Source organism: Mus musculus, chromosome 9 (assembly GCF_000001635.26).
Source record: "Mus musculus strain C57BL/6J chromosome 9, GRCm38.p6 C57BL/6J".
Classification (NCBI taxonomy): Eukaryota; Metazoa; Chordata; class Mammalia; order Rodentia; family Muridae; genus Mus; species Mus musculus.
Genome location: NC_000075.6, coordinates 60,567,352 through 60,581,589, shown reverse-complemented (window position 1 = coordinate 60,581,589; position 14,238 = coordinate 60,567,352).

Genomic DNA, 14,238 nt, shown 5'->3' with positions numbered 1-14,238 from the left:
TCAGTTTTGTGTGTGGCAGTTGTCTGTGTATATTGTATACTAAGTTGGTATCTTCTGTACAGAGGAAAGATTACTCAAGGAACTTGTATTAAGATGATGTTTAAATACAACTGGGCTGGGTTAGACTTTTGTTAATGTGAAGTGAGCTCGAGTCTCCTGGGCAAGAGGGAATGTCAGTTGAGAAATTGATTCCTTGAGTTGGCCTATGGGCATGTCTGTAAAGCATTTTCTTGATTGATGATTGATGTGTGAGGGCCTGGCCCCCTGTAGTTGTTGCCACCCTGGCCAGGTAGTCCTGGGTGATACAAAAAAGGCTGGCTGAGCAAGCCATGAGAAGCAAGCCAGTACACAACGTTCTGCAATGGCTCTTGCTTGAGTTTACTCCTGCCCCAACTTTCCTTAGTGATTGGCTGATCAGAATGTGTAAGCCAAACACCACCACACACACACACACACACCCCAAGTTACCTTTGGTCATAGTGTTTATCACAGTGTTAGAAAGCCAACTAGCGCACAGCAGAGTATAACAAGTACACAACCTGGTGCAGTTTGGAAACAGTTAACATCCTGCGCTCCTGTGTAAGCCGCACAACTGTAAAACCGTGAGAGCAGAACCACACAGGAATACAGGTTTCTCCCCCAACACAGTGCTTCGAGAATCAACTAGATTGTGCTGTGTATTGCTAGCCCTTTGATTTGTTTTAGTGCAAACATATCACACTTTGATTATCCGTTCTGCTGGGCTGTTTCCAGACTGGTTCCAGACAGGTAGACATTTTTGCAGGTATCCTTTTCTGCAGCACAACCTCTCCTCACAAAATAGTTGCAAGTTTAACTTTAGTAGGAATGGCTGTGCATTTTTTCACTGTGGACAGACAATTCTACCCAGCCTCTAGCAAAAGCAATGGGTAAGGGCTCCAAGAGCTATCTGCTTTTGCCCTCATTTGCTGTGAGCTTTAAAACGATGTGAGCTGTGCTTGTGTGACTGTTCCAAGCAGTTCATTGCTGCTTTAACTGTATTTTTGCTGTGTGTGGATGTGATGTGGAGTTCTGTTGGACACATTTTTGTGTGCTTCGTGATCATCTTTAAATCTTTTGTAAAATGTTCAGGACTGTGACCCTCTTTTTTTCTATAAATCCTTGAACTGTCTTTGGTACTGATTTACGTGAGTCCTCTGTGGATTCTAGATAGAGCAACAGTGTATGCATTTCTATGCTGTGTGATTTTTATGATCTCTCTGTAAATGCTCTTCCCACCCCACATTTGCAGAGCGTGCCGCTCTTTCAGTGGTTCTCAACCTGTGGGTCACAACCCCCTTGGCAGCCCTCCATCTCCAAATATGCATTTTGATTCATAACAGTAGCAAAATTACAGTTGTGAAGTAGCAATGAAATAATCTTATGGTTGAGGGTCACCACAACATAAGGAACTGTATTAAGGGTCACAGAGTTAGGAAGGTTGGCTCTCCTTCCTGTACAGTTGTGCTGGATAGTTGTGCTGGTTACTCTTGGGACTATGGCCCTTCTTGCATTGATTCATTGATTGGATTTTTTGTTGTTTTGAGATAAAGAAATCCAGGCTGAATTCAAAACTCAAGGCTGTTGCTCAAGCTGGCCTCAAACTGGTGATCCTCCTGCCTCAGCCTCCCAAGTGCTGGGGATACAAGTATGCACCTACCATGCTTATCTTGTCAGTGGTGTGAGGCCCATGTCAAGTTTTATTTTGCCTCCCATGTGGAAGCCCACTTGTTCCAAAACAGACTGTTCCAAAGGGTTTCCTTCCCCACATTCAACTATCTTACCTTTTGAAAAGAAAAAGCAAAGCAAGCCACTCACCTAGATATGCTCATATAGATTTCTTTTTCATTACTATTGTGTCCTTTTTTCACTTTTTACACAAATCCTGCATTATTTTGATTACTGCATCTCTAAATAAGTCTTGAAAACAAGTATCATAATACTTTGAACTTCATTTTTAATCTTTAAAAAGTTGCTTTAGCTAATCTGTCTCTTGTATTTTCATATAATTTTAGAAATGTCTTGCCAATAATTTTTTTAAAAAGACTTGGGACTCTATCCAGTCTACAATGAACTGGAGAGGCTCTCAAACCATGACTATTATCTTGCTATGTGATATATTTTTTCTGCATTTAAAAACTTTCCAGCCCTAAGTTTTAAGACTGCATTTTATTCCGAGGCAAATTTATTTCTTAGCATTGCTGTGGTTAGACTCTTTCATTGTCTCCCAAAGGCCTCTGTGCTAAAGGCTTGGTTGATCTGTTTATGATTGTGTAGGGGTGGAACATTTAACAGATGGGGAAATTGAAATTAAGTGTAGGAGTGAAACTGAAGGTGTTGGAGTGTTTGTCCTGGAAGGAGTCAGTGGGACCTAATCTTCCTTCTTTGCTTCATGGATGCTACAATGTAAGAAGCTTACATGAAGCAACATAGCTTCAAAAGCCACCTTCAGAAGCAAAGCAACAAAACCAACAGACCGTGGGCAAAAGTGTCTAAAAGCATGAGCTACAGAAACTATCTCTAAGAGTTAACTATCTATGCTGGTGAGATGGCTCAATGGGTAAAGTGTTTGCTATGCAAGCACAAAGATCCCAGTTTGACCCTCAGCACACATGTAAACACCAGGCATGGCTCCAGGTGCCATGGTCCCAGGCCTGGGGAAGCAGAAACAGGAAGGTCCCTGGGACTTGCTGGCTGCACAGTCTAGAAGAATTGATTATTTCTAGGTTCAATGAGAAATTCTATCTAAAAAATATTATGTGGAGAGCAATTGAGATTCCTTACGTTGACCTTTGGCCCCTACACAAATATATACACCAATACATGCACATCCACATGTATTTGCACATGAACACACACACACACAAGTTGATTAACTTAACTGAATAACAGTATATTTTATTTATCAAAGTTTTATTATATTCTCATAGCCAAAGACATGGTTGTTTTATATATAGTTAATTCTTAGAATTCTCAACGTCTATATTTGGAAATTTGTCTCCTAGATAAAATTTATTCATAATCTTCAAGTCAATACTCATAGTTTTCCCAAATATTAGTGGAAATGCACAAAGTGGTTTAAAAGCATGAGCAACCCGATATCCATGCTCCCAGAAGTCTACATGGCAAACTGCCTTCTTGTTTTTTTCAAGATATAAACAAGTGCACTTTCATTTGTTATTTGTTGCTATAGTTACTGCATTTTATGCCTTTTCTTGATGATTCTGCTGTTTAAAATGCCCCCCACAGGGCCGGAGAGATGGCTCAGTGATTAAGAGCACTGACTGCTCTTCCAGAGGTCCTGACTTCAGTTCCCAGCAACCACAACGATCTGTAATGCGATCTGATGCCCTCTTCTGGTGTGTCTGAAGACAGCAATGCTGTACTCACAAACAATAAATAAATAAATAAATAAATACCCCACAGAGTTACCATTCCTAATTCTCCAGTGTCCCTAAATTCAAAAAAGTTATGTTGTGCATCTTAGAAAAGATGCATTTATTAGATAAACTCTGCTTGGATCGGAAATCACTGTGCTCTTTGCATGAGCTCAGTGTTAATGAATTAGCAGCGTCCACTTGAAAAGATGTCTTTAAGCAGAAACACACTTTAAAGCAAAGGAATGCTTTGCTTGATTGACACAAAACAAACAAGCAAAAAACAAAACAAAACAAAAAATACATGACTCTAATTTTATTTTTCCCATAGGGACAGATACTTGGTATTGACTAGTTTCAAGTTTCATGTTCACAACAACTTTATAGAAAACAACTATCTTAAAATCTTAAATGATACAAGTTTGCTTTTTTGAATTTGTATCCCAGAGCCATCCCATATTATTTCTTAGGACTTTTCAAACCAAAACAAAATTATTTTTGTACAAATAGTGATATTGTTACATACATCTTCCTTTTCTATATGATTTTCATTATTTTTCCTTCTTGTCTTATTGCATAGGCTAGAATTGCCAATTCGATGTCTAAGGAAGCTATTGATTAGTGTCAGTTGCAGGTGCTGCAGTAGAGAGAGAAGCTTATCAAGATGCTAAGCCTTCATTTTACAAAGGAGCAGAGGGGTTCAGCCTTCTTGGAAAAGACTAACACCCAGCTAGCTCACTCTAGTTTCTTTATTCAAACATCAAGCAAGGTTAATTGGAGCTGGGAAAGTTCCAGCTACCAAAGTTATCTTGTCCTTTCTGCCTGTAAGAGTAGATCACCCACACAAATCTCAGTCTCTTTTGACCATGTCTAGCCATAATCAAACATAAGAACTCCAGGTTTGCCAGGAGTGTCTTAGGACCAAGGTTGGTACAGCTACAAGTTCTCATGCAGGAAGCTTCTGGGAAGCTGCCCCCAGTTAACTCTGATTGGTAAATAAAGATGCTAGCAGCCAATAGCTGGGGAGTAGAGACAGCCTGGAGTTAGGATTTCTGGGCTTGGGACCTGGAGGAAGGAGGAAGGAATAGAGACACCATGCTTGAGGAGTGTGCTGGACAGAAAGGCAGAGCTGCCATGTAAAGGGGCTGAGAGAACGGAGCCCAGAGGGCTGCTCAATTGGAAGCAGCCAAGATGGAATATAGGTATTAGTAAGCAGTAACTTGAATTATCGGTGGGAGGTAGATTCTAGCAACATGGAGGCTAGACAGTTGCCCAGCTATTATGCTGTATAAGGCATAATAAATACAAAGGCTATGTGTGTGTCTTTCATTCGGGAACATAAACCATTTGGGCACATAAACCATTTGGGCAGGAAGCAACCCCACAGTGGAATTTATTAAATATTTTTTTTCAGAACAATGTGAGTATATGAAATGCTTCAGTCAGTGTGGAAATAGTTAGTGGTTTCTCTCACAAATAATACCCAAGAGAATTAAGTGTTCAAACATAGCATTACATAAGCATTCTTAGCAGTGTTCATCACAATAGTGATATATTTGGTATAATATGAGGCATGTGATTGTGGTATAAACAAATACGGATTACCCATACAATAGAATACTTAAGAGTCATAAAAAGGAGTGAAGTGTTGGCACATGCTACAACATTAATTGCCCTTGAAACACTGTGCCAAGTGAAAGAAGCCAGACACAAAGACTGAGGAGTCCATTCATATAAAATGCCCAAAATGAGCAAATTCATAGAAACAAAAATCGAGTTAATAACTGTTCAGAGCTGAGGCAGGGTGACTTCATGATACGAAAAGGTTTCTTTGGGAGAACATAAAATGCTCTGAGGATACACCGTTTCGGTGTTTACACTTGCACAACTTTTGTATTAATACTACATACTTCTACTGAAATGATTGCACAGTTCCTCTTTAGTCCTCTGGTGAGGATTACACTCACTGACTTTTCAAATTTCAAACCAACATTGCCTTCCTAGAATATTTATATGTTATTCTTTCAAACATTGCTTGATTTTACTGGCTGATACTTATTTGTGTCTGTATCTCTGTGTATTAAAAGTATTGGTCTATAAAACTTTTTTGTCTCCATATTCCATCCTATTCCAATTTTTAAGGAAACTTGGCAGAGCCACATGCTTTAAAATATGTCCTTCACTTTCTAGTAATTTCTTCTTTGACCCAGAGGCTATTTAGGCATACTGTTTAATTTCCAAGTTTTTGATCCCACTAGGTGGATCCTACACCTTCTGTTCTCTTGATACGTGTATGTGGTGCCATTGACATCTAACCTGAAATTTGGCTGGGGAGATCCATCCATTTCTGAAAGAGGACCATAACATCTGTCACTGTCAACTAGGCCAAAATTCTTAAACACCTGTTCCAATCATCTCGATCCTTTCACTTGTCTACGTGGCTGATCAATTATTTAATACCTTGAAGCTAGAGTTGTGTTTCTACTATAGTTGTGCAGTTATGTTTTCTTTGAGACGAGGCCTCACTCTGTAGTCTGGCTTCCCCAAAGTTTATGTTGCTCCTCCTGCCTCTGCCCCCTGACTGATGGAATTACAGGCATATATTGCCACAGCCAGCCTCCATGTTTCTTTTTTTGTTTTTGTTTTGATATTGGGTTTTTTTTTTAGGGGAGGGGGGAGTTGAGTGGATAGGGAGGTAAGGAGGATATAGGATAAAAAGGAGGGGAAAACTTAGCTAATCTGTTCTTTGTGGACCTGGAGGAAGCACAGTCCTAAGCGATCCTAACACAATTAATCTGGAAGAATGAGACTTTATGTCAGAGTGCCTCAGGTATGAAAAATAGACCACCTGGGCTCCGGACACTGAAATTCAGAGGCTGCAATGGTAGATCAGTTAGAGCCAGTTGTGGCTCAGGCAACTGGGGGAGGCTGTCTGTCCTGTCAGGATGAAGGAGACATGGTATTGAGGATGCTCCTCTCCAGATCCTTTGGCACCAGTACCCTCAGGTAGCCAACACTGAATAATGCAAGGACAGAAAATGAGGATTCTTATCACAGATGGGAAGGAGTTCCCCCATGTCCACCTTTACTCGATAATCTAGCTTGACAAGGAAGGAAGCGAACACTGTGGCTTCCTATACACTGGATGGACTCCAGGACTCCAATCTGTCTTGAGTTCAAAATACGTAGAATAAAACTTGGTCACTAGGATTGGTAAATACAAAGGGGGTCTGAAAGTTTCCAGGGTGACATGCCAAACCTCCGACACATGAATGGTTGTAGGGACACACTGAGCCCAAAGCAATGCTCCATACCCAAAGGAGATGAGGTGGATGGAGAGAAACTGTCCCAAGGTGTTTAAAGGACATGTTTATTCCGGGAGAATAAACATGATGTGCATTAGAATTAATGTTAATTAATGCAAAGGCAGTAGATTGTGTGGTAAATTCCTGGGAAATTGTTCCAAAAGTAGAATCACACTGTTCATCTACTAAATGGTGTCCAGCTACTAACAGTGAACTGTGTGGCTAAAGAATATTCTCAGGGCCGTAGGTAGATCACCTGCGAGTCTGTGTGAGATCTTGTGTTTGACTGGCAACATCGCAACAAACAAACACAAACAATTTGGTCATCATAAACTAAGCAGTTGAAAGAGGAACATACAACATGCAATAGGTAGAACAAGTAAAAGCATCCGTTAGGTGCTAATTTAACCCAAGTGAACTTTGCAGTTAGCAGATCTAGGTGAACTAAATTCACCTTTTAAAAAGGTTAGTTATTAAATTTGATATACACATATGTATAAATGATATACCTTTAAAAAAACAAAAAATCAAAATTAAAACAAACAAAACAACAGTAAGACAAAAGTCCCCAAACAAAAACCAGCAACTCCCTCAGCCCTCACTGCCCACCAAAAACAACATGGAGTCTGTTTTGTGTTCCCTAACTACTCCTGGGCATGGGTCTGCCTTGGAGTGAGCTGATAGACCTAGTGACACTCCACTGGAGAAACTGCACTGCAAATAGCCTGGAGGCATTCACCACCTTTGGCTCTTACAATCTATCTGCTGACTTTACCACATAGAACCCAGAGCCTTGGTGTGTGTGTGTGTGTGTGTGTGTGTGTGTATGTATGTCTGTGTTTGTGTGTATCTGTGTGTGGTGTTGGTGGGTGATGAGATAAAGGACATTCTTTATGACCAGTCAAAGTCATAGAATATCTCCTGTCTCCAGATAAAACAAACCTTACCATCACGTCTCCCAAAGTGTGGTTCATTTCTTCACCTAGCATGGTAAAAAGTCAGACACGTAGTAACCCCCTTTTGGTCAATTGTTTTATCATATGATCAACGCAGAGAAAATAGAAGCCAGAGAGCTAGGTAGATGGCTCATCTGATAAAGTGCTTGCTGCACAAGCTTGAAGACCTGAGTTCAAATCCCTAGCCCAGCACCTATGGAAAGGTTGGAGGTGGTAGTGACAGACGCCTGTAATCCCAGTTCTGGGAAGAAGGACACAGGAGGCTTCCTAGGACTTCCATCCAATCTATTCTAATCAGTGAGTTACAGGCTCAGTGAGAGACTGTGTCTCAGAGAGTAGGATGGGGAGCAATTGAGGAAGACACTGCTGACCTCTGGTTTCCCTATGAGCATGTGTTTGTGTACACACACACACACACACACACACACACACACACACAAAACCAAAGAAAATACAAACCAGTGGGGTTTTTTTTCTGTAAAATAGAGTGGGAATAGAACCCATTTATTAACATCAGCTTTCTTGCTTGGAAATATAGCTGACATTCAGCCAATCACAAGGACCTAAACGACCTCATTTTCAGTTTACGTCACAAACTTGGCATCAACTAGAGAAACAGAGAATGTTCTTCAGCCCAAAGTTTCTCTGGAGAAGATGGTCACTGAATCTGTTCCCCTCCTACGTGCCACACCGATTGCCAAGTTCCGATCTGAACTCCACATAGCCTGTCCTCCATACAACCACAAACATCTGCCCATAGGTACACGTGAGAGTGTCTGGGCTCCACTTCAAGTGCCAGGGATGTTTTGCAACCCCGAATGACAACAACTGATAGAGGAATTCCAACTTTCCATCCAGCAAAACATTCATCATCCTGTTTATGGCTAGCTTATACCTTGTAGATAGTGATATGGCTTGGACCTGTTTTCTTCTGTGGAATGAAATATCAGCCACTCCAGTCTCTGCCTTGAGTAGTAGAGTTTCATATGGTAGAGTGGTGTGATTTGTTTGTTCTGGAAAAGTAAACTTATTTACCAAAGTTAACTTTTGTCTAAAAATAATGTAGCACTTAGGGTAGTTCCATAGTACATAAGAAGTGAAGAGCTAGAGGTGAAAAAGCCACCAATTAAATAAAAACCAATTTAAAAAGATTTATCTTTTAACATGCGCGAGAATTTTGCCTGCACGTTTGTCTGTGCATCATCTGCATGCCTGGAGTCTGTGGAGGTCGGAGGATGACAACACATCCCCTGGAACTGGAGTTGTGGATGGTCGTGAGCTGCCGTGTGGGTGCTGAGAACCAGTGCTGGGTCCTCTGGAAGAGCAGCTCCTATGTGTAACTGCTGAGCCCTTGCTCCTGCCCCTCCCTGAAGCCCAAACTTTATATAGAATTGCTAACCTACAATTGTGCTTTCAGGTCACAGGATGGTCCTTGTGCATGGGTAAAACCATTGGTTCGTAGATTCTCCCTGGAGTGTTCTTTCCATCCCGTGTGTACACTGGCCTCAGCTCACTATTTTAGTTCATTTACCTTGTAATGTTGATTCACTCATCATTTCTCTTCCAACAAGTTTCCTTTTACAGGTATATTTTTATTTGTATTTATGTGTGTCTGCATGTGTGTATACGACCTGAATGCAGTGTCCACAGAGGCCAGAAGAGGTCTCCTAGAGCTGGAGACATGGCTTCTGGGAACCACTCTTGGGTCCTCCGCAAGAGCAGCAAGCACTCTTCACCACTGAGCCATCCTCTAGCCAGTTTTGTGAGATGGGGATAATCACAACAGAGATAAAGGCTTTGAAAAAAGTATACTCAGCAGAAATCTACTGAGTCTTTAACACATGGCAGACATGACGCATGGCTGTGTGATTCCCATGAACAGTGACCACTGCCAACATAGAATACACATGGTGAAGTGGGAAGTTCTACTTTCTTTGGGCACTCAATTGTGTCATGTGATGTTTTTCTACGTACCTGTTCTTGTGGCCTAAGTTTCCTTGGGAGTGTCTCTCTCCTTTGTTGTTCTGTCTCTGGCAGTTAGTAAAATATCAGTTGACTGCTAAAGATTTCCCACGGTCTTTGTAGATAAACCCGTTTCACAGACAGTCCCCATTCTTAGTATCTGTCTTATTTAGTTTCTGTTGCTGTAGTAAAACATCATGACAACTTGGGGAGGAAAAGGCTTGTTTCCCTTTACAGTTTTAGCACAGACCTTCATCTGAGGAACTCAAGGCAGGACCCTGAAGCAGAGGCATGGACGAACACTGCTAACTGGCTTACTCCTCATAGCTTGATCAGGCTGCTTTCTTATACACCCAAGGACCCCTTGCCCAGGGATACCACCACCCACAGTGAGCTGCTCCCCCACCCAACACACATACAGTGGGATGTCTCTACTACATTGATCATTAACCAGGAAATGCGCTCATAGACTTACACTTGGGCCAATCCGATGGGAACATCTTTCTTAACGAGATTTCCCCTTCTCAGATGAATCTAGCTTGTGTCAAGTTGACAAAACCAGGGCAGCAGCTCTGCATCCTGCTCTTCCAATATCTCTATGCTGCCGGCCTGTGCAACTCCCAGATGCCAAGCTCAGACCTTTAGAAGCAAGCATCAAAGAGCATTCGGAGCAATCCCATGGTGGCTCTTCCTAACAGACAACCGTTACATCTTATCAAAGTCACCATGTGTGCACAACAAAGAGAGCAGAAGAGGAAAATATGTACTCTTGATACTAGATAAGAAGACCTCACGGGTATTGCAGTGGCCAAAGATGGAAATCATTAGGCATGATGAAAGTGCTGTAAGGCAGAAGAGAATAAAAATGCAAAGCATGTGTACCAAATGCTGGAAATGCCTCTCAAAGACAGACTCTCTCTCTCTCTCTCTCTCTCTCTCTCTCTCTCTCTCTCTCAGTGGAAACGTGTCCCTCATCATGCATAAAATCTCCTTGTCATTGTTGTTGGATGTTGTGTGAGGCAGTGCATATGTGTGGTATATGAGTGTACATGTATGTGCAAATTCATGTGTCTGTGTGTGTTTATACCGGTGTGTGTGTGACCACAGGATTACACTGGTAGTCTTTCTCTATCGCTCTCTGCCTTTATTCCATGAGTTCACCATTTCAGCTAGGATGACTAGCTAGCAAGCACCTTGGATCTGCCTGTGTCTGCTCCCTAGTGATGTGGTTATAGTCATACATGAGTGGTCCTGACTTTTTATGTAAGTACTGAGGATTTGAACTCAGGTCCTCATGTATGCATAGACAGTGCTTTTTACCCTTATCTCCATATGAGCCACGTTTCCAGCCTGAACTTTTGATTTCTTAACAGGCTTACAAGGACACCTTGGCAGCTCATCGCAAGTCTCCATCAGCTCTGCCCATCTCATTCAACAGTGGCTGGGTACCTGTCCTGAGAACTTACGTTGGTGATGGTGACCGTTTCAAGGGAGCTATGCAAGACACAAGCAGCACTTGGTTCAGAATTGGCAAGACGCTTTCCTAAGGGTTGGCCAAGATTGATTTGTTACCCTGAGAAACATTTCTTGAAGACTGGCCTGGGAATGCCTTCCTCAGAGCATTGCTCTTAGATGAGCTATGAGAAGTCTTTAATTTGAGCTGTCTGTCTCCATACCAACCTGTGAACAGGCTCCTGGAGGAGTCTTCTGCCTAGCACATTTTGAGACCAGTGTTTTGACCAATGGTGTCATTTGAGTCAAGTGCCTCCGAGCCAGTCCCTGAAGTCAGGTAAGGAGGCCCTGCAACACGACCCACCTACACCGCCGATGTTACTTGATCAGATGCCAAATGATATAGGCCTGTATTAATATGAGGAAATGGTTTTGCAACAAGAAGAAACATTCAAAGAAAGCTTGTCTAAAAAGCTTTAAAGTAGTCACTTCACCCATCTTCAGATGTCAAGGGTTTATACCTGTCTTCCCACACTACAATGAGGCAGCAGACTTGGGCAGCCACTATTCTAATGGACTTCTTCACCTGTTTGTTAACCTGGCTGTTGGTGTATGGTACAAAGTGTTTGTGCCAGGAGACGCCACCCACTGTATGAAAAGTTGGGTTTTGTGATATAGCATCTTTCTGGTTTTATTTGGATACAGCCTAGTGTGAGGCTCAAACTCACTATGTAGCTAGCATTGAACTTCCACTCTTCCTGCCGCCACATCTTAAGTGCTGGGATTACAAATGCTCACTGTCATACCTGGTTTTGTGCAGTGCTGGGGAACCCAGGGCTTCCTGCATGCTAGGCAAGCACTCTGCCAACTCAGCCACATCCTCAGCCCCATATAGCATCAAACACAGTGGAAACCATGATTTATCTGAGAAGTCATTTTCCAAAGCAGATGGCTCTGCAGCCTTGGCAGGATTCCCCTGGGTCTCCTTTCATCTACGTCCTCCCAGGCCCACTGTTTGAAGTAAAAGAAACCAGGACCCCTCAGAGACAGATGGGCCTGTGTTCAGAGAGTCAAAATGAGTCTGGAATAGCCTCTTGTAACCAGAAAGTCAGGATTTTATTTAAAAACTTGTTAGAGGCAGTAGCTGAGGACCAAAGGACCCAACTTAAGGGTCTTTGTGGGTGATGTTGCGACTGTTCAAGCACACAGTATTCATGGTTTTTGAGGGAAGTTGAAATAAGATAGGGCTTTGAAGGATCAATGTTTTCATAATTATAGGCCAAAAGAAAAATTAAAGTTAGTATAAAATATGAACATTTATATAAAATTAAACCTTAGTAGTAATTGTTTTAAGATTTACTTTTGTTTTCATTTCTGTGGTATGTATATGTGGTGTGTGAGTGTGTGCACATGTGTGCATGTGTGCATATGTGTGTGAGAGACACATATACAAGTGTGCTTGTGCAAATGGGAACTGTCTTTGAAAAGCAGTGAATGCTCTTAACTGCTGAGACATCTCTCCAGCCCTGGTGGTAATTTTTTAAAAAAAGGTATTCAGTTCTGGATATATTTCTTGATATGAATTTTTAAATTGTCATCAAGTTTTATACATTTTTATACAGGTATTTTGTTACTCCCACTAAATTACTATTCATAAAAACATAAATATGTGTACACATTTATTTCTGAGGGGAAAGTAGAATGAAGGAACAAACAAGTCAATAGTCCTGGAGAGTAATGAGCTGTGTCAGAGGAAGGGAGGAATGCTTTGCCTAGGCCTGGGATTAATGTATAATAAGTCAGGCAAGCAAACATTCCAATATTTAATCCAGATCCATGATTGCACAAAATCATTGAGTAGAAGACTCAGTAGACTGAAATACCAAAGTGCCGTAAAGCAGGTGGCTTAGAAACAACCCCTTATCTCTCATGTTCTGAGGTCTGGAAGGCCAGGATCAAGACACCAACAGACTGGCTGTCCGGTGAGGGCTTGTTATTCATAGAAGGCAACTTCTTGCTATGCCTTCATGGGTGGAAGAGACAGACACACTCCTAGAGTTCTCGTCTACTCAAGCATTGACACCACTCCTGGGGTAGTCATGGCCAATCTCCCCACCTTCTGACCCTCTGGCTTTGGAGATTAGAATTTTAACATGTGGATGAGGGGACACACAGTTGGCTCCTAGTGAAGGTCTCTAAAGGAGATGAGCTGCCTAATACACAGAGAGGAAGAATGCTAGACCCTTCCCCAGTGCTTCATCTCACAGGAAACGAAAGCACCAATCAATCCTATTCATTTCAATAATAAACTACCAATGCAGAATGCACAATTCTTTAGAAAGGTAGCAGACCCGGTCAGTATAGCATGCTGATAAGACAGCGGGTTTTGTAACTTTGGCAAAGTAAGATTTTAAAGGCTCATCATTTCTTAAAAAGACACCAGGGTGGAAAGAACAGCAACAACTGTAGTAATGTTGGCAAAGCCAGGTTGAAGGTGTCGCTTTAAAAATGGTGCTATGGTCATTCCTAGTGTTGGAAACTGCACCCCCGCCCCGATGCTGCCCCCGCCCTGATGCTAAGCCCTGGGCCCAGACTGAAAGTGGACCAGCACAGCTGGTGGGACTGAGCACAGTACTTGTTCTTTAGGGTCTGGTAACATGACTCCACCCTTGGGAAGATATACAAATATGCAACTGAAACCTTAGGAAGATATTAAAATACATACACCAGTATCCCCTAGGAAGGTGTGAGATGAATTATCAAAGAAATGAATAAGCCTATTATTGTTTGTGGCCTTAGGTTGGGCTTGCGTTAAGAGTAATGAGAGTTGTGCATTTGTGCAGGTTTGAAGAGAAAAAAAGGAAGCCATAGTGAATTTGTAATTGTATTTTTAATGATTCAAGAGATTTTAATCAAATTAACATAATCTTAAACTAGCAAGAGAACTTGTTCAAAGTTTTTGTTGTGTATTACATATTTACAAAATATAATTTGTTGGGGGGAATTCAGAGAAAATCTCAGATACCATAGGTTCCAAGATTAATAAATATCTGAATGATAATGCTCTTAAAAGCATATAATAACTACCATGCAGTGTATCATAGCATAACATGAAATTGCCATTTGATGTCATTACATACTCATATTTTCCTGAGTCTTAAAAAACAA